The sequence below is a fragment of the Carcharhinus amblyrhynchos genome, chromosome 18, assembly GCF_965287045.1.
Source record: "Carcharhinus amblyrhynchos chromosome 18, sCarAmb.v2.hapA, whole genome shotgun sequence".
NCBI lineage: Eukaryota > Metazoa > Chordata > Chondrichthyes > Carcharhiniformes > Carcharhinidae > Carcharhinus > Carcharhinus amblyrhynchos.
Genome location: NC_137341.1, coordinates 12,061,032 through 12,080,390, shown reverse-complemented (window position 1 = coordinate 12,080,390; position 19,359 = coordinate 12,061,032). Strand labels below are relative to the sequence as shown.

General features: G+C 46.2%; 1 protein-coding gene across 1 annotated transcript in view; it reads left to right on the top strand.

The window, feature by feature from the left end:
• The first annotated feature begins 1,153 nt into the window (after nucleotides 1–1,153).
• rnf216 (ring finger protein 216) overlaps nucleotides 1,154–19,359 on the top strand; it is a 201,859-nt gene continuing 183,653 nt past the window's right edge. The window contains exon 1 of the mRNA XM_080206384.1: nucleotides 1,154–1,340. The gene's annotated coding sequence lies outside the window, so the exon portion shown is untranslated. The remainder of the gene's footprint in view (nucleotides 1,341–19,359) is intronic.

Here is a 19,359-nt window from a genome sequence, read left to right as displayed (position 1 = left end):
ATAGTTTGTGGGGGAGGGGCAATTGGAAGGGCAGGGGCAGTTGGTAGAAGGGATGGGCATTAGGTGGGAGTTGGTGAGGAGGGAGAGAGCAGTTGGCCATGGGGATGGGGCAGTTGGGGGAGGGAAGGGGCATTGGGTGGGGGTTGGTGGGGAAGGAGAAGCTGATAGGGGTAAAGATCATTTGACTATGGGTGAGGGCTGTTGGTCAGGGGATGGGGCAGTTGGCAGAGGAGAGGGACATTGTACAGGGAACAGGAAGTCACTGGTGGTAGAGAGCAGTTGGCCATGGGATGGAGGCTGTTGGCGATGGCGTTGGGGCAGTTGGTCGGGGGATGGGGCACTTTGATTTAATTATCGCGTGTATTACTATACAGTAAAAAGTATTGTTTCTTGCGCACTATGCAGAGAAAGCATAACTTTCATAGAGAAGAAAACGAGAGAGAATGTAGTGTTACAGTCATAACTTGGGTGTAGAGAAAGATCAACTTAATGTGAGGTTGGTCCATTCAAAAGTCTGATGGCAGTAAGGAAGAAGCTGTTCTTGAGTCAGTTGGTGCTGAGTCAGACTTTTGTATCTGTTTCCTGAATGAAGCTGGAGGAAGACAGTAAGTCTAGGGTGCGTGGGGTGCTTAATCATGCTGACTGCTTTGCTGAGGCAGCAGGAAGTGTAGACAGAGTCAATGGATGGGAAGCTAGTTTGCATGATGGATTGGACTACATTCATGACCTTCTGTAGTTCCTTGCGGTCTTGGGTGGAGCAGGAGCCATACCAAGCTGTGATACAACCAAAAAGAATGTTTTCTACAGTACACCTGTAAAAGTTAGTGACAGTCATAGCTGACATGCCAAATTTGATGGCCAGGGGATGGGGCAGTTGGTCAGGGAGTGGGGGCAGTTGGTCGGAGGATGAGCAGTTGGCCAGGGGATGGGGCAGTTGGTCGGAGGATGAGCAGTTGGTCGGAGGATGAGCAGTTGGCCAGGGGATGGGGCAGTTGGTCGTGGCAGCGGGAGGAGTTGTCGGGGAGAGGGACAGTTGGTTGCCGGGTGGAGCCATAAAAGGGGTGGGGCCAAAAAGGGGCGGGGCCGGGTCTCCTGTCACCACAATCCTCCGCGCGCTGCGTCTGACGGCAGACGCTGCTGTGGTGACGTTGTGTGCGTCAGTTCCGGTGTTTGGAGGCCCGGGGCCTGGGCTGCGGATCGCCATGGGGGAGCAGGCTGCGGGAAGGCGATTCCACACACTAACAACTCTGTAGAAAACACCTTCCAGCACCGCCTTCAGCGCCGACTGACATACCACGGGAAGGAGGGAGGAGCCGCTGCCGGATCCGCACTCAGAGTTGGTGAGAGACCCGAGAAACAAGCCTGTGCTGTCTGGAGATTAGGCCCGTTCTCACTGGGGCAGTGACAGGGGACCCACAGCCTCCCGGTGACCCCCAAACCGTTACTGTGTCCCCCCAAACTCCATCGCAGTCTGTGCTCCCCAGACCCCATCACAGCCTCGCTGTGCCCCCCCCAGACCCCATCGCAGTCTCTCTGTGCCCCCCCCAGACCCCATCGCAGCCTCGCTGTGCCCCCCCCAGACCCCATCGCAGCCTCGCTGTGCCCCCCCCAGACCCCATCGCAGCCTCGCTGTGCCCCCCCCAGACCCCATCGCAGCCTCGCTGTGCCCCCCCCAGACCCCATCGCAGCCTCGCTGTGCCCCCCCCAGACCCCATCACAGCCTCACTGTGCCCCCCCCAGACCCCATCACAGCCTCACTGTGCCCCCCCCAGACCCCATCGCAGCCTCGCTGTGCCCCCCCCCAGACCCCATCACGGCCTCGCTGTGCCCCCCCCAGACCCCATCACGGCCTCGCTGTGCCCCCCACTAAACCCCTTCACGGCCTCGCTGTGCCCCCCGCTAAACCCCTTCACGGCCTCGCTGTGCCCCCCGCTAAACCCCTTCACGGCCTCGCTGTGCCCCCCGCTAAACCCCTTCACGGCCTTGCTGTGCCCCCCGCTAAACCCCTTCACGGCCTCGCTGTGCCCCCCGCTAAACCCCTTCACGGCCTCGCTGTGCCCCCCGCTAAACCCCTTCACGGCCTCGCTGTGCCCCCCGCTAAACCCCTTCACGGCCTCGCTGTGCCCCCCGCTAAACCCCTTCACGGCCTCGCTGTGCCCCCCGCTAAACCCCTTCACGGCCTCGCTGTGCCCCCCGCTAAACCCCTTCACGGCCTCGCTGTGCCCCCCGCTAAACCCCTTCACGGCCTCGCTGTGCCCCCCGCTAAACCCCTTCACGGCCTCGCTGTGCCCCCCGCTAAACCCCTTCACGGCCTCGCTGTGCCCCCCGCTAAACCCCTTCACGGCCTCGCTGTGCCCCCCGCTAAACCCCTTCACGGCCTCGCTGTGCCCCCCGCTAAACCCCTTCACGGCCTCGCTGTGCCCCCCGCTAAACCCCTTCACGGCCTCGCTGTGCCCCCCGCTAAACCCCTTCAAGGCCTCGCTGTGCCCCCCGCTAAACCCCTTCACGGCCTCGCTGTGCCCCCCGCTAAACCCCTTCACGGCCTCGCTGTGCCCCCCGCTAAACCCCTTCACGGCCTCGCTGTGCCCCCCGCTAAACCCCTTCACGGCCTCGCTGTGCCCCCCGCTAAACCCCTTCACGGCCTCGCTGTGCCCCCCGCTAAACCCCTTCAAGGCCTCGCTGTGCCCCCCGCTAAACCCCTTCACGGCCTCGCTGTGCCCCCCGCTAAACCCCTTCACGGCCTCGCTGTGCCCCCCGCTAAACCCCTTCACGGCCTCGCTGTGCCCCCCGCTAAACCCCTTCACGGCCTCGCTGTGCCCCCCGCTAAACCCCTTCACGGCCTCGCTGTGCCCCCCGCTAAACCCCTTCACGGCCTCGCTGTGCCCCCCGCTAAACCCCTTCACGGCCTCGCTGTGCCCCCCGCTAAACCCCTTCACGGCCTCGCTGTGCCCCCCGCTAAACCCCTTCACGGCCTCGCTGTGCCCCCCGCTAAACCCCTTCACGGCCTCGCTGTGCCCCCCGCTAAACCCCTTCACGGCCTCGCTGTGCCCCCCGCTAAACCCCTTCACGGCCTCGCTGTGCCCCCCGCTAAACCCCTTCACGGCCCGACTGTGTCCCGTCCCCCAACTGTCACTGTGTCCTTCAACCCCCATCACGGCCTCCACACATATACACACACGGCCTTCTGGCAAAACACCCCCACCCACCCTCTTCACGGCTTCTGGCAAACCCCCCCCTGACAGCCTTTGCCCTTTACCAGACATGTCCCCATCACCCGTTCCACCCCATTGCACCCCCATCGCTGTCTTCTGCCCCTTCACCCCTTGTGCCCCTTCTCTCCCCTCCAACCTCATCGTCTGCCCCCAAAATGTTCCTCACATCAAGAACTGTGGGTTGATTTGTGATGCTGTCTGTGCTTTACAATGTGTCTAGTGTGAGAAAGGCTGCCCTGTAACTTAAGGGGGCTATGTATGTATTGACACACACGGCCCTGTTGTATTCCTGGCTCTGCTGACGTGGTTATGTGAGGTCAATGTGTTAATGTTTATTCCTCATCCCTGCCTCCTTCTCCCCGCTTCCAAAAAGAATGTTGTATTGGACCCAAGTTCCCAGCACAAAAGGAGACATTAATATTCAAAGCAGTTCATATTTAAAAATGAGCAGCCCACTCTCCCCCAGAGAAAGCTAAGTTGCCATTGAGATATGGATATACCCAGCCTGCTCCCTCAACCTTGATGTGTATTTGTCCAAGGATGGAAAATCATATAGGCTGCTGATGATTATATATGTTTTATGTCTAAAATTTGTACAATTCATGAGTCCATATTTTGTCATCAATTGTGCAGACTTTCTATGCAAGAAAAATTTGATTGCAAAGCAAATCATGGCGCAAGAATACGTTGGCTTTGTTCAGTATCATATTATAAATGAGAGGTGCTTGGAACCACATGCTGTTTGATTTGCATCAAGCACCCGGTTGACGTGATTCACAAAAGGGTTATGTTTTCAAACTGAAAGAAGTGACTCCCATTCCTCTGAGTCATAATTCATAGCCAGACTGGAGCTGTGCTGTGTCCTGCAATACACATGCAAGAATTTCTGATAATTCTAAAATCCAGCTTCGACAAGAACAGCTTACATGATGAAATGACAGTGCAGACAGGAGGATCATGGGTTTAATCCTTGACTTGTTCAGAGGCAGCAGGGTTGCCAGATTTAGTTGTGGCTTTTGGGCTTGGAAGGGGAAAAACCAGCCAAGGTTCCTGTATGTAGAAATTTCCTGAGAAGGTTGAGTATAAAAGCAGAAATGCTGGAAATAGTCAGCAAATTAGGCAGCTTCTGTGGAGAGAGAAACAGTTAACATTTTAGTTCAATCTTAATCTGAGCTGACAAGATTTGGTACAAGCTGCAAACATCACTCCTCTCTTTCTCCTGACAGTCACTGTCAAAGCCTAAATATTAATAGGCACTTTGAGAGGCCTCAGAGTACTCTGTGACAATGATGATTTTCCTAGCATTGAGACCTTCCTGAGCCTTGTATGCCACCTTACACCATTCTTTAGTCTCTGGTTAAGTGTGTTAAGGCCATTCCTCCCTGTGTGTCACTGTTTGGGCCTTTGCATCCCCTTCACTTGAACTTTTGTGAACTCATTGTACTGTCAGCCTTGGCTCAGAAACTGATAGATGATGAAAAACTTGTTCTCCCTTTCTCCAATTCTGGCAGGTGCTTGCTCAACCTGAGGCACTGCTGGGTCTTGAACTGATCCTGAACAATTGTCAAGGCGCTGTTGACATTCACTTTATCATCTTTGCATACCCCAAGAGCAGAAGGAAGAGTTTATCCAATTATCAGATTATAAGGTTTCTTTGCCACTGCTTCCAGGGTCGTGGCTAGCAGTTCTCCTTGAACCAATATCAACAGAAACAGATTATCCTGTTTATTTAGTTTGCTGTTTGTGAGATCTCGGTGTGCGAATTATTCACAGATTTTGTTTACAAAACTACTTTGTTTCCAAATGCAGCCCCCCCCCCCCCCCGCCCCCCAACCACTTTGGTCACCTTCAACGACAGATTGCCATAATGTCTGCAGTTTTCTTCGTGCAACCTGATATTCTTTGAGATGCATTGAGCTATTGTATTTGTAAACTGTGACATTTCTTGTAAGAGTGATGAATATAATGAAAACAAAATAATATACTATAAGCCACTCCCTACAAAGGTCCATCCATCTTAACTGGACCGGCAGATTTATCACATAACAGTGCATATTAATCCTGACACAGAACTTAATGTCCTAATTAAGCAGCTGTGTCTCAATTAACTTGAATACAGCAAGATGCTTTACAACTTTTGTCAACACTACCTTCCATAAATTGGACAATGGGGGACCATCCCTGCAGCCAAACATTTTTTCAAGACAAAGGAGTTTAATGTTTTTGAGCAAAGTAAGAGCGTGAAACCTACTTTTTCCCCGGTGATAACATGGCTGAAAATGAGATTTGTTTTTAAATAGTGAAATAAAGTTAATGCGAGAGAATTACATTTAAAAAAAATGGGCAGTGTGCATTGTCTGCTGTATTTCCAAGTATGCTCAGAACCCACAACTTGGTGGCAAGAGAGGAATTGGAATGCGTACTGTGCGGGTGTTGTAGGAAATTTGGAAATAAAATGCATCCAAATTTCTGTCCCTTGGTTTAAAAGGAAAGGATTGATTGCCATAGTTCAAATGCCTGGCATCTAGAATTTTAGTGCTGGCTCATATCAACCTTTTAAATGGAATCTTTTTGTAGAAGCTGCAAATTTGGAGGAAAAGAAAGTCTGGTGATTTATCAATTTCCTGACTTCAGTAGAACCACTTGGAAATAATGGGAAATAGTCCAGTGAAAGCACAACAGGGAAAGTGAACGCAGGCTATTTTTATGTCAGTTAGCAGTATTCCAATACAGTGTAATCGCAGACATATGAAATTATCTTATTGCTCCACATCAACTGTGGCAAACTGCCCTCACTTCAATTGTAGAGTTTTTTGCTGGTGGGAAAGACACACTCATGGTTGTGGAATTTTCATTGGTGAGACGAGAGAAATAACAGAATAACTTGTGGTGATGAGTTGGGAATATTAGCTGAAAGTATTATGCATTAGTCTCAACATATTAAATATACCTACCACTTTAATTTCAATCCAGTATTTTTATGTTTCCGTATTTAAACGGAGAAGATAGGGGAATAAGACAGGAACAGGCATTTGTCAATAGATCTGTTATTTAAAGCTATTTACTTAACTCTGTTTGGATATGGCAAGTCATGTGCCGTTTTCAAATGGAGCATATTGAACTCTGCCTGAATTACTAAAGGCTCACCTCAGACCTCGGGCTGAGGCACAAGTAAACAATGAGCTTACGTGTATTTTGCACCTTTTCATAACATCAATGTGTCCCAAAATACTTCACAACTGATGAAAAAGAGTAACCATCATTGTAATATAGGGCATTGCAGCCACTCATTTAGACAGAGCAAAGCAATGATACAGATAACTAAACCTCCCATACTTTCTCTTCATCTGTGCAAATGGAATCAAAGCATGGGAGGTGGCAAAGGAGAGATTGAAGGAAGCCATGGGTGATTGAGATACTTTCCCCAAAATAGTTTATTCCAAATAATAATATATACATTGGATTTATGTGCAAGTTAGAGTGTTTACATAGTGAATATCATGGTTTTGATGACATGTCTTTTTGCACTTAACCCTTTCCCACTTAAGAGAAAAATGGGATCAAGGGTTCACTCTGATGCAAACGAGAAAGACCAGTTCGTGCTACTTAGGCAGTATGTATTAAACACTGTTATTTATCATTCTCTGTATATTGAGTTATCGATTGAACAATAAGGAAGTACAGGACCAGACTATGCTGTTCACTTGTGCAGTTTGCAGAATAACTTCTTATCTCCTGATGTCTCGGAGATATTTATGGTTACAGATCTTACATTGGTATGAATAGAGGTACAACAGGATGGTTTGTGGTGATGGATTCGGAATGATAGTGCTGCTCTGAAGAGTGCTGGTTGAGGGTATGCATTAGTATCTATTTTAAATACCCTACCTCTTAACTTTAATCCAGTTTTTTATGTTTGTATATTTAAAGTGGAAGGAGAAATCAGTATTTTGGCCTTGGAGGGAATGCAGAGGAGGTTTACTAGGCTGATACCGGAGTTGAGGGGGTTGAGCTATGAGGAGAGGCTGAATAAACTAGGCTTGTACTCGTTAGAGTTTAGAAGAATGAGGGGAGATCTCATTGAGACATATAAGATGATGAATGGGATGGATAGGATAGAGGTGGAGAGACTCTTCCCGCTCAGAAAGGACAGTAGGACTAGGGGGCACAGCCTCAAAATAAAGGGGGGGCGGTTTAGAACAGAGTTGAGGAGGAACTTCTTCACTCAAAGGGTGGTGAATCTCTGGAATTCTCTGCCCGTTGAGGTGGTGGAGGCTGCCTCGCTAAATATTGTTAAGACGCGGGTTGATGGGTTTTTGATAAGCGAGGGGATTAAGGGTTATGGGGAGAGGGCGGGAATGTGGAACTGAGCCACGACAGATCAGCCATGATCTTATTGAATGGCGGGGCAGGCTCGAAGGGCTGGATGGCCTACTCCTGCTCCTATTTCTTATGTTCTTATATCTTGGTGGGACTTGCAATAGTGTAACACTGCAGATCTGAATTGTCATTAGCCTGGACAGATTTGTGGTCTGAATCGAGATCATCGAACAGAACCATAGGATCCCTCCAGTGCAGAAGGAGGCCATTTGACCAATCAAGCCTGCACTGGTTACAATCTCACCCATGCCCTATCCCCATAACCCCACGTATTTACCCTGCTAATCGCCCTGACATTGAGGGGCAATTTAGCATGGCCAACCAACCTAACCCTGCACATGTTTGGACTGTGGGCGAAAACCAGAGGACCTGCAGGAAACCCACGCAGACATGGAACATGTGCAAACTCCAGACAGATCGTCACCCAAGCTGGGAATCGAACCCAGGTCCTTGGTGCTGAGAGGCAGCAGTGCCAACCACTGTGCCACCATGCTGTCCTGATGTGCTTTTGAAATGATGTGGAGATGCTGGCGTTGGACTGGGGTAAACACAGTAAGAAGTCTCACAACACGAGGTTCATAACAGGTTTATTTGGTAGCAAACGCCACTAGTTTTCGGGGCTCTGCTCCTTCGTCAGGTGAATGGGGAGTTCTGATCAAATATAAAGGCACACAGTTTACAGAATACCGATTAGAATGAGAGGCTTTACAGGTAATCGACTTAAAGCTGCAGACAATGTGAGTGGAGATAGCATTAAACATAGGTTAAAGAGATGTGTATTGTCTCCAGACTGGACATAGGTGAGATGTTACAATAGTGTAACACGCTATTTGTAATCCCCATGACTTGCCTGGGCTTGCAACATCTCACTTATTGTCCTGTCTGGAGACAATACATGTCTCTTTAACCTATGCTTAATGCTATCTGCATTCACATTGTCTGCACCTTTAAGACTTTATTACCTGTAAAGACTCGCATTCTAATCTGTATTCTGTAAACTGTGTGTGTGTCTTTATATACCCTGTTTGCGATCAGAACTCCCCATTCACCTGACAGAGGGGCACAGCCCTGAAAGCTAGTGGCGTTTGCTACCAAATCAACCTGTTGGACTTTAACCTGGTGTTGTGAGACTCTTAATGTGCTTGAAATGAGCAATTTTTATAGGTGCAAGATGTTAAAATGAACAAGTGTGTAGATTGTGCATAAGAAAATTGTATTGGCACAGCAAGCAAGAATTCATTTTATATTTTGAACTAATTTACTGGTGCACGCAACTTGCTTGTCTGAACAGAGCACTCGTCACATCATTACCAGATAGGCTTTGAAGAGCTTCATTCCATTTCATCTTATTCTTCCAGAATAGCAGCTCAATCCCCTGCCAGTTAAGTGTTCAGATGCTGAAATGAATCCAGTGTTTCTAGTCTTAACCACTGTTCCAAGTTAGCTGTTCTAGCTGTCGGTCAACTTAATAGGAGCAACCCTTTACCATCCAGCAAGATAATCTCTGCCCAATTTCCAAATTCCTACTCTATCCCTATTTATTTATCTTCTCTTAGTGTCCATATATTTGTTGAACACATGACCGAACATCGACAACTCTCTGGGATAGCAAATTCCAAAGATATACAATCCCCTAGCTGAAGAAATTTCTCCTTATCTCAATCCAAAATGGCCGATAGTATTAGAATATGACTCCTATTTCAATATTCTCCAGCCACAGATCACCTTGACATCTGAACCTAGCAAGCCCTCTCATGGTTGTGAACTCCAGAGAATGTGGGCCCATTCTATTCTCTCTCTTAGAAGACAGCCTGGTCATCTTGGGAATCAAAATAGAAATGCTATCCTTGTTTCATCCCTAATAGGTTAAATCTTTGTCTATAGATTGGATCACAATAATGATAAAAATTGATTTTTTTTGGCTTTGCATTGTAATTTATTATATGGAGGGCAAGGACTTTAAAGTCCTTTAAAGTCAAATTCCATTTGCCTCTGCAGTGTCCCCCAAGCCCTCAATCTCAATTTGAACTGAGTTATAGCCTTTAAACAAAACAGTAAAGCTAATTCATAGAAGAATTCATGAGAATCTTTTCTGAACCTCAAATTTAAAATTCTCATCCTTATTTTTGAAGTCTTTGGTGATCTTGCCACCCTCTGTCTCTAATCTGAGCGTGACACCTCGCTGAAAAATATGTCTTTGTCATTCTGGTATCTTGAGCATCCCAGATTTTTAATTGCTCCAAGATTGGCTGCTGTGTCATCAGATGCAAAGGCTCCAAGTTGTGGGATTTTCTTCCTGAAAGTCTCTACCCCTCTTCCTCCTTTCTGATGCTTCTTAAAACCAACCTCTTAGACCTTTGGCCATCTGCCCGAATATGTCTGTGGCTCAGTATCAATTTTTGCTTTATAACACTATTGTGAAGTGTCTTGGGACTTTTTTTTATCACTTTCAATATGCTGCATGAATGCAAGTTCTTGTACAGAGTTGCGAGGACACAGACTGTATGGCACCTGAACAGCTTGTGCCAATCTCCAGATGCAATTTTACAAGTCATCCGCTTCATCCTGGACCACAATATCTTCACCTTGAACATCCAGTTCTTCATCCAGACATGGTGACCAAATTTGCACCTCAATATGCCAACATCTTCACTGCACAGGACCTTCAACCGCTGCAATACAGTAGATACATTGATGACATTTTCTTCCTTTGGACTCATGGTGAACAATCACTGAAACAACTATATGCTGACACAACAAGTTCCCACCATCGGACTCACCATGGACTACCCTCCAGAATTGGTTGCACTTTTGGACACATGCATCTCCATCAAGAACGGTCACCTCAGCACTTCACTGTACCACAAGTCCACGGATAACCTCACGATGCTGCACTTCTCCAGCTGCCATCCTGAACACGTTAAGTAAGCCATCCCGTACAGACAAGCCCTCTGTATACACAGGATCTGCTCAGATGAGGAGAATTGCAACAGACACCTCCAGACGTAGAAAGATGCCCTCATAAGAACAGGATATGGTGCGAGACTCACCAATCAACAGTTCTGATGCGCCGCAGCAAAAAACCGCACCAACCTTCTCAGAAGACAAACATGAGCGGTGGACAGAATACCCTTCGTTGTCCAGTACTCCCCGGGAGCAGAGAAGCTATGACATATTCTCCAGAGCCTTCAACGTGTTATTGAAGATGAACGTCTCACTAAGGCCATCCCCAATTCTTGCCTTCAAACAACTGCACATTCTCAAACAGACCATTGTCCTTAGCAAACTACCCAGCCTTCAGAAGAATAGTGACCACAACACAACCTTACCACAGCAACCTCTGCAAGATGTGCCAGATCATCAACACGGATGCCATCATCTCACGTGAGAACACCAACCACCAAGTACACATTATGTACGTTTGCAACTGGGCCAACGTTATCTACCTGGTACGCTGCAGGAAAGGATGTCCCGACGCATGGTGCATTGGAGAGATCGTGCAGATGCTACGACAACAGGTGAAAGAACACCGCTCAACAATCACCAGGCAAGAGTGTTCTCTTCATGTTCAGGAACACTTCAGCGGTCACGGGCATTCAGTTTCTGATCTTCGGGTAAGCGTTCTCCAAGGCCTCCTTCATGACACACAACAACGCAGAGCCACTGAGCAGAAACTGATAGCCAAGTTCTGCACACACGAGGACAGCCTCAACAGGGATCTTGGGTTCATGTCACACTGTGTAACCACGGCTCCTCTCTCCTCCCCCTCCCCCTCCCCTCTCCCCCCCCCCCCCCCCCCCACACACACACACACACACACACACACACACACACACACACACACACACACACACACACACGAACGACTTGTCTGGGCACAATCTCACTAACTGTCCTGGCTGGAGACAATACTCATCTCTCTAACCTGTGCTTAACTCCCTCTGCACTCACATTGTCTGTACCTTTAAGACTTGATTATCTGTGAAGACTCGCATTCCAACCATTATTTTGTAAATTGAGTTTGCGTCTTTATATGCCCTGTTTGTGAAGAGAACTCTCACTTGCCTGATGAAGGAGCAGCATGTGCAAGCTGGTGGCTTGTGCTACCAAATAAACCTGTTGGACTTGAACCTGGTATCGTGAGACTTCTTACTGTTACGTTGGAGCATGGCTCTTTATGCACTCTTCTGGTACTTGGCCCAAGTTGCAACTTTATACACCCACACTGTGAAAAATGCCACTGTCTCTTTATCCGTGACCAATGCCAACCATGCTTTCCAAAAGGATTTGCTGGGGAATTACCGAAAATGTCCCTGTTGCTTGGAATCCTCCCTTGATAGGGCAAGTGCATCTGGGACTAAGGTAGTCCCTAACTGAAAAAAGTTAGTTCAGGAGCAATGAAGGATTAAACCTGAAACTTCCTGGTCCACTTAGTTTGGTATTGCATACCAGATAATGCATTTATTTAGCATTTAGAAATTTCTACTGTAAAATCTTTTGCTTTTCTTTGCAATTTGATACCTAGGTTGAAGTCCCTGACAGGCAATGTTGAGAGGCTATTCAACTATAGGAACCATTCTGTCCTCACCATTGACCATACTAGCACACTTCCATAGGTCTGTTTGATCTTTGATACTGTTACAACCAGTCTAGGTTGCTAAATTTTTGTGTCATACATGCAACTGCTTTTATTTGATAACTTCCTGGCTTTTTAAATTCTGCAGATCTGAAGGTTTGGGAAGGTCCATTATCAGTGCTCACTCACAGTTAAATCTGAGCATAGAGATGAGCATTGGCAGCATGGGAGTAAATTAGTGAGAACGTTCATGTATTCAGTACACAGGGCCCACAGAGCTCACTGGCTAATCCAGCTTTACAGCAACAATGTATGCTAATTACACTGGTTCCTGACTCTTTCTAATTGGTTTTGGCCAGGCAAGCATGTTCACTGTGGTGATGCTATTGGCTATTCCAGATTCCACGCCAATGTAAGAACGTTGCCTAAAGCCAATTTATTAGCAACTTAGTTCGCCCTTAAAGACAGTGGGCGTGATCTTACTGGCAGTTCATGCCAAGCTCCTGCTGCAGCAAAGTTGGAGAATTTGGCAGCAAGCCAAATCGCAGCAGCAGGATGGGAAAATCTCGTTGGTCTGACAGGTCATAAAATTCTGGCCCAAGGGTTTGACTACTCCTGCTTTATATCAGCTTTTCTGCTGGAGGGAAGTGGGTGCCTGGAAGATCTGGTAGTTTCCTAAATTTTTCCAATAAGTTACAGTGAAATATAAATCAGAAGCTTTCTCAGGCTAATAGACTTGCCGAGGCATGTCTAAATTTTAAGTAGCAAAATTATCACGTCATGGGTACTTTTGGGCAAATTCCTTGGGCTTGTATTTCTGCATTCTAGAATCATTGTTCATCTAATGTAAATTTACTCTCTTGGTAAAATGCTTTTAGTTAGCATATCGTAAATGTTTGGAAATGAAGAGAAAACACCTATGTTTGGAAAATGACCCAGATATTTGGGCGTGATGATATTTCAGATGCTAGTTTTGCAACTTCCCCTATATCACTGCATGATAGCCCTTGTATGTATTCACACTCTCTTGCTCTTATTAGCCACCTCATTCTGTTCTCAAGTTACCAATGAAAATCTTACAACTTGAAACAAAAGCATTTGCCCCAAAACTGCCTGTTCTTCTTTCCTGCTGCAACCATCAGCAGCAGTAATTGAGGATTGGAAACTAGTGCACAGAAGAGGTGTAGTCAGAAAAAAAACTTACTAAGTCAAAGAGAGCAGTGAGGAAAAGCTTGGTTAAATTGTCAAATAGGACAGTGAAGGAGATTTTGAGCAGTCTCTTTCAGCCCGAATTGGTGGCAAAGGCATGTAATTAGTGGTGGGGCTGAAGACACTGGCTTTGGTCTTGTCATTGTTTACCCGAAGAAAATTGTGGATCATCAAAGACCACGTCAAACAATGAGATGCTGGAGAAATAATGCAATGTATACATATCAGTGTATATGTGGAAGGGGATTGCATAGCTGTAAAAGGGAGAAGAGACCAAAGAGAGATGTTTAAGGGACCCCAGAGGTAGCTGTCAGGACAGGACGATAAGATGGAGAAGCTCTGCTGACAACTGTATGAGTGAAGATATTTGGTTTGACTTTGTCAAAGGTTGCAGAGAGGTCGAAGAGGGATGATGTACCATTGTCATTGTCCCAGCTTTCATTTTATGGCTTTGAGTCAGACCATTTCTGACAGGTGGAAATCTGATGTGATTAAAATAGATTACGAGAAAGGTGGACAGAAATTTAGGAGGTAGCAAGATGTTCAAGGACTTTGCAGCTTGAGTATACGTACTGATGCATTGATGAACGGTTGGTATCAGCTGGTATTGAAATGTGACCTGAGGTGCGACTCCCACCAATTTTTGTCTCTTTCTTTCCAGTGGTTCATGTTATGTCAATCATAGTGCGCCTCATTGGTTCTCATTCTGTCTTATTTGCTTTCCATTGGCTGCTAATACTCCCAAATCCAAAACTGCTTTTCTCTCTTAACATTATTAGAGTCTTGCTGAACAGAGTGAAATGTTATGTTCTCTGATAGTTTACCCATCGACTTTATTCTCTCTAGTTGTCTCTTGCCAGTTGCTATGACTCTGGTAACTAGGAATTGAGTAACCTTGCAGCAGATTATAATTTAATTGCCTATGTGCCAATACCAAGTTACTGTGTTCTATAACATGCATCTTGATATTTGTTTCCATCTGCTGACCTCCATTCAATTTTAGGATAGATTTAGACTTTGGAACATGTGATCAGTATTAATGCATTTCTACAAAGTGCCTGTCTCTGGTGTTTTAATGGAGGCTTTAATCCATTTAGTTGTAACCATGCAATGACTCTATTAAAATATCAGATAAAGGTTTTGTGTGTAAGTTTTAGGTGCTTTATCTGTTAATGCTTGGTGTAGTTTCAAGACATTGGTATAATGACATTGGTTTTACTGTGATTACTGACATGACGGGTGCTGTTCGTTGTAGACTAAAGACTTGAGTGAAAGTTGGAGCTGCTGGCGACCAGTCAATTCATCAATCATCTGCTAGAAAATGGGTGCTTGTAGGATCATAAAAAGAACTTGTGGCATTTTCAGTATGGTGAAAAAAAGAGAAACTCATTCATGGCATGTGGGCATTGCTGGCTGGGTCAGCATTTATTGCCAATCGCTATTGCCCTTGAACTGAGTGGTTTGCTTTTGGCCATTTCTGAGGGCATTTAAGAGTAAATGACATTGACCAGATAAGGGCAGATTTCCTTTCTTAAAGGGCATAGTGAAGCAGATGGGTTTTCCTCAAATCCTTGTAAATGTTCCTGCCCCCGTTAACTTTAAATCTATGCCCCTGGTTATTGACCATTCAACTAATGGGAGAAGTTTCTTCCCATCTGTGTCCTTCAACGTTGTGTACACCTCAATGAGGTCTCCCGTCAGCCTTCACTTTTCTCAGGAGAACAACCCAAGTCGAACCAGCCCCTTCTCATAGCTGAAATGCACCCACCCGTTTGGTCTAATTTTTCCTCTAAATTGCTGATTTGCCCCAAATTTCTATTATATAATATTTTTGAGAAAAGAAGATCTTGCTGAAATAGAAATTTCCAGTTAGCATTTAATTGCTGGCCCCCTCTCAAATCTGCCGCCTCCAGCAAAAGCTGCAAGAAAATCCCACTTGTTCCAAGTTTCCTTCCAAGCCACACATCACCCTGATTTGATGAGAGATCACTCATCTTTCATTGCTGGGTCAAAATCCTGGCACTCCTTCCCTATGTGCACTTCAGAGGTTCAAGAAGGCACTACCACTTCAAGGGAAATTAGATATAGGTATGAAATACTGGCATTAAGAACATAAGAACATAAGAAATAGGAGCAGGAGTAGGCCATCTAGCCCTTCGAGCCTGCCCCGCCATTCAATAAGATCATGGCTGATCTGTCGTGGCTCAGTTCCACATTCCCGCCCTCTCCCCATAACCCTTAATCCCCTCGCTTATCAAAAACCCATCAACCCGCATCTTAAAAATATTTAGTGAGGCAGCCTCCACCACTTCAACGGGCAGAGAATTCCAGAGATTCATCACCCTTTGAGTGAAGAAGTTCCTCCTCAACTCCGTTCTAAACCCCCCCCCCCTTTATCTTGAGGCTGTGCCCCCTAGTCCTACTGTCCTTTCTGAGCGGGAAGAGTCTCTCCACCTCTATCCTATCCATCCCATTCATCATCTTATACGTCTCAATGAGATCCTAACGAGTACAAGCCTAGTTTATTCAGCCTCTCCTCATAGCTCAACCCCCTCAACTCCGGTATCAGCCTAGTAAACCTCCTCTGCACTCCCTCCAAGGCCAAAATATCCTTGCGTAAGTACGGCACCCAAAACTGCACACAGTACTCCAGCTGCGGCCTCACCAATGCCCTATACAGCTGCAGCAAGACCTCCCTACTTTTATATTCAATCCTCCTCGCTATGAAGGCCAGCATCCCATTCGCCTTCCTGACCACCTGCTGCACCTGCAAGCTGGGTTTTTGCGACTCATGCACAAGGACCCCGAGGTCCCTCTGCACCGTCGCCTGCTGCAGTTTTTCGCCACGTAAGTAATAGTCCTTCCTACCATTCTTCCTACCAAAGTGGACCACCTCACACTTGCCAACATTAAATTCCATTTGCCATTTCCTGGCCCATTCGCCCAGCCTATCTAGATCCTTCTGCAGACTCTCCACACCCTCCGCACAATTTGCCGTTCCTCCAATCTTGGTGTCATCAGCAAATTTCGACACCCTACACTCGGTTCCCTCCTCCAGATCATCTATATAAATGGTAAAAAGCTGAGGCCCCAGCACTGACCCCTGGGGCACTCCACTAGTCACCATCTGCCAATCCAAATAGCACCCGTTGACCCCCACTCTCTGCCTCCTATTTGACAACCAATCCTCTATCCACGCTAACACTCTACCCCCAACTCCATGTCCCTCGACCTTCTGCAATAACCTCTTGTGAGGTACTTTGTCAAACGCCTTCTGAAAATCTAGAAAGACCACATCCACCGGCTCTCCTCTATCCACCGCCCTAGACACATCCTCATAGAACTCCAGTAAATTTGTCAGACACGACTTCCCTTTAATGAAACCATGCTGCGTCTGCTCTATCAAGCAATTCCCTTCAAGGTGCCTCGCAATTTCCTCCTTAATGACAGATTCTAACATTTTACCTACCACAGACGTTAAACTAACCGGCCTATAATTCCCCGCCTTTTGCCTGGCACCCTTCTTAAACAACGGCGTAACATTAGCCGTTTTCCAATCATCCGGCACTTCCCCGGAATCCAGCGACGTCTGGAAAATAACCACCAAGGCATCCACTATCACCTCCGCCATTTCTTTCAGAACCCTCGGATGCATTCCATCCGGTCCTGGGGACTTGTCCACAATCAGCCCCTCCAGTCTGTCGAGCACCGCCTCTCTAGTAACAGTAATGTCATTAAGACCCTCCAGTCCTACCACCTTTCCGTCGCTAACACCCAGCAAATTATTCACGTCCTCCTCCGTGAAGACAGAAACAAAAAAGTTATTCAATACCTTAACCGTATCCCCATCCCCTACCACTAGGTCCCCTTTCTCATCCTCTAAAGGACCAACGTTCACCCTAGCCAGCCTCTTCCTTTTTATATATTTATAAAAACTCTTGCTATCCTTTTTTATATTAAGCGCTAGCCCAGCTTCATAGTTTCTCCTACCCTTCTTTATCAACTTCTTTGTCAATCTTTGTTGACATTTAAACCTCTCCCAATCTTCTTCTCGCCCACTACTCTTAGTTACTCTAAATTCCTCCGCTTTTAATTTAACACTTTCCTTCACCTCCTTCGTTATCCACGGCTTATTACCTCTCCTCCTATGGTCCTTTTTGACCATCGGAATAAATTTCTGCTGAGCACCAAGAAAGATCTCCTTAAAGATCCTCCACTGCTCCTCAGCAGACCCTCCCTCCAATGCGCTCCCCCAGTCCACATTCGCCAATTCTTCCCTCATCCTACCGTACTCTCCTCTATTCAAACAAAGTTTGACGATGTGGAGATGCCGGCATTGGACTGGGGTAAACACTGTAAGAAGTCTGACAACACCAGGTTTAAGTCCAACCAATTTATTTGATAGTAAACTCACAAGCTTTCGAGGTTAAACTCTTTGTCAGGTGAATGGAGTGTTCTGGCCTCAGACAGAGCATATAAAGCACAGACAGTTTACAGATTACTGATTAGAATGCGAATCTTTACACCTAACCTGCTATTCAAGTCTTTTTTAAAGTGGCCGACAATGTGAGTGGAAGAGGTTAAAGAGATGTGTATTGTTTCCAGACAGTACAGTAAGTGAGGTTTTGCAAACCCAGGCTAGGTTAGGTGTAAAGATTCACATTCTAATCGTAATCTGTAAACTGTCTGTGCTTTATATGCTCTGTCTGAGGCCAGAACTCTCCATTCACCTGACAAAGAGTTTAACCTCGAAAGCTTGTGAGTTTACTATCAAATAAATCGATTGGACTTAAACCTGGTGTTGTCAGACTTATTACCAGTGACACCCACACCCCATGAATGAATAAGAAAACTAATTGTGTAACGTCTATTTATCTTTTCTGTAATTTTTAATTGTTGCTTTCCTTTTTGTTCTGAGGAGAATAACTCAAACAATTTTAAGTTCATAGTCCTTGGACAGAGGAACAAATCGTTCTTTTGCCCTCCTATATAGCTTTTTTAATCCTTGGTAGTTGCAAGTCCAGAGATCACAAACGTGACTTGTAATGATGCCTTTACAGCTCATACTCTTGCATGAGTTTCAGTAGATCTGATTCTAAGTATCTTAGATTTAATTACTCTGTTCATTAGTGCAACAAAGAATGTCAGTTACTTGAAACTAATCTAACTGTTCTGTGCACAAAATACTCCTGTAGCTGTTTAACATAACCATTGAATCCCTACAGTGCTGAAGGAGGCCTCTTCGCCCATCGAGTCTGCACCAACTCTCGTAATGTGTATCTCTCAGGCCTAAAGCTGGCTCTGTCCCTATAGTAGTCATGATGCGGGAATGCCGGCGTTGGACTGGCGTAAACACAGTAAAAAGTCTGACAACACCAGGTTTTAGTCCAACCGATTTATTTGATAATACTCACAAGCTTTCGAGGGGACTGCCTCTTCGTCAGGTGAATGGAGTGTTCTGGCCTCAGACTGAGGCCAGAACTCTCCATTCACCTGACGAAGAGGCAGTCCCCTCGAAAGCTTGTGAGTATTATCAAATAAATCGGTTGGACTAAAACCTGGTGTTGTCAGACTTTTTACTCTGTCCCTATAACCCCACGTACATCCACTATGGCCAATCCACAAGTCTTTTGACACCAAGCGGCAATTTAGCATGACCAGTTCACCGAAGCTACACATCTTTGGATCATGGGAGGAAACCGAAGGAAACTCACGCAGTCTTGGGGAAGTACATACAAACTGCATTCAGACAGGCTGGTGTTGAACCTGTGCCTTGGAGCCGTGAGGCTAACCACTGTGGCACCTTAACTGAAACAAGCTCAATTTTCAGACCAAATTCAGGAAAATAACTATAGATTTCATCCTATGAATTAAAAATGCACTTCTGTAGCAAACATAGCGGAATCCAAAAGATGTCACCCTGTATGCATTACCATTTTATTTTAAATAGGGGCAGAAAAAGACAAGGTGGAAATTGATTAT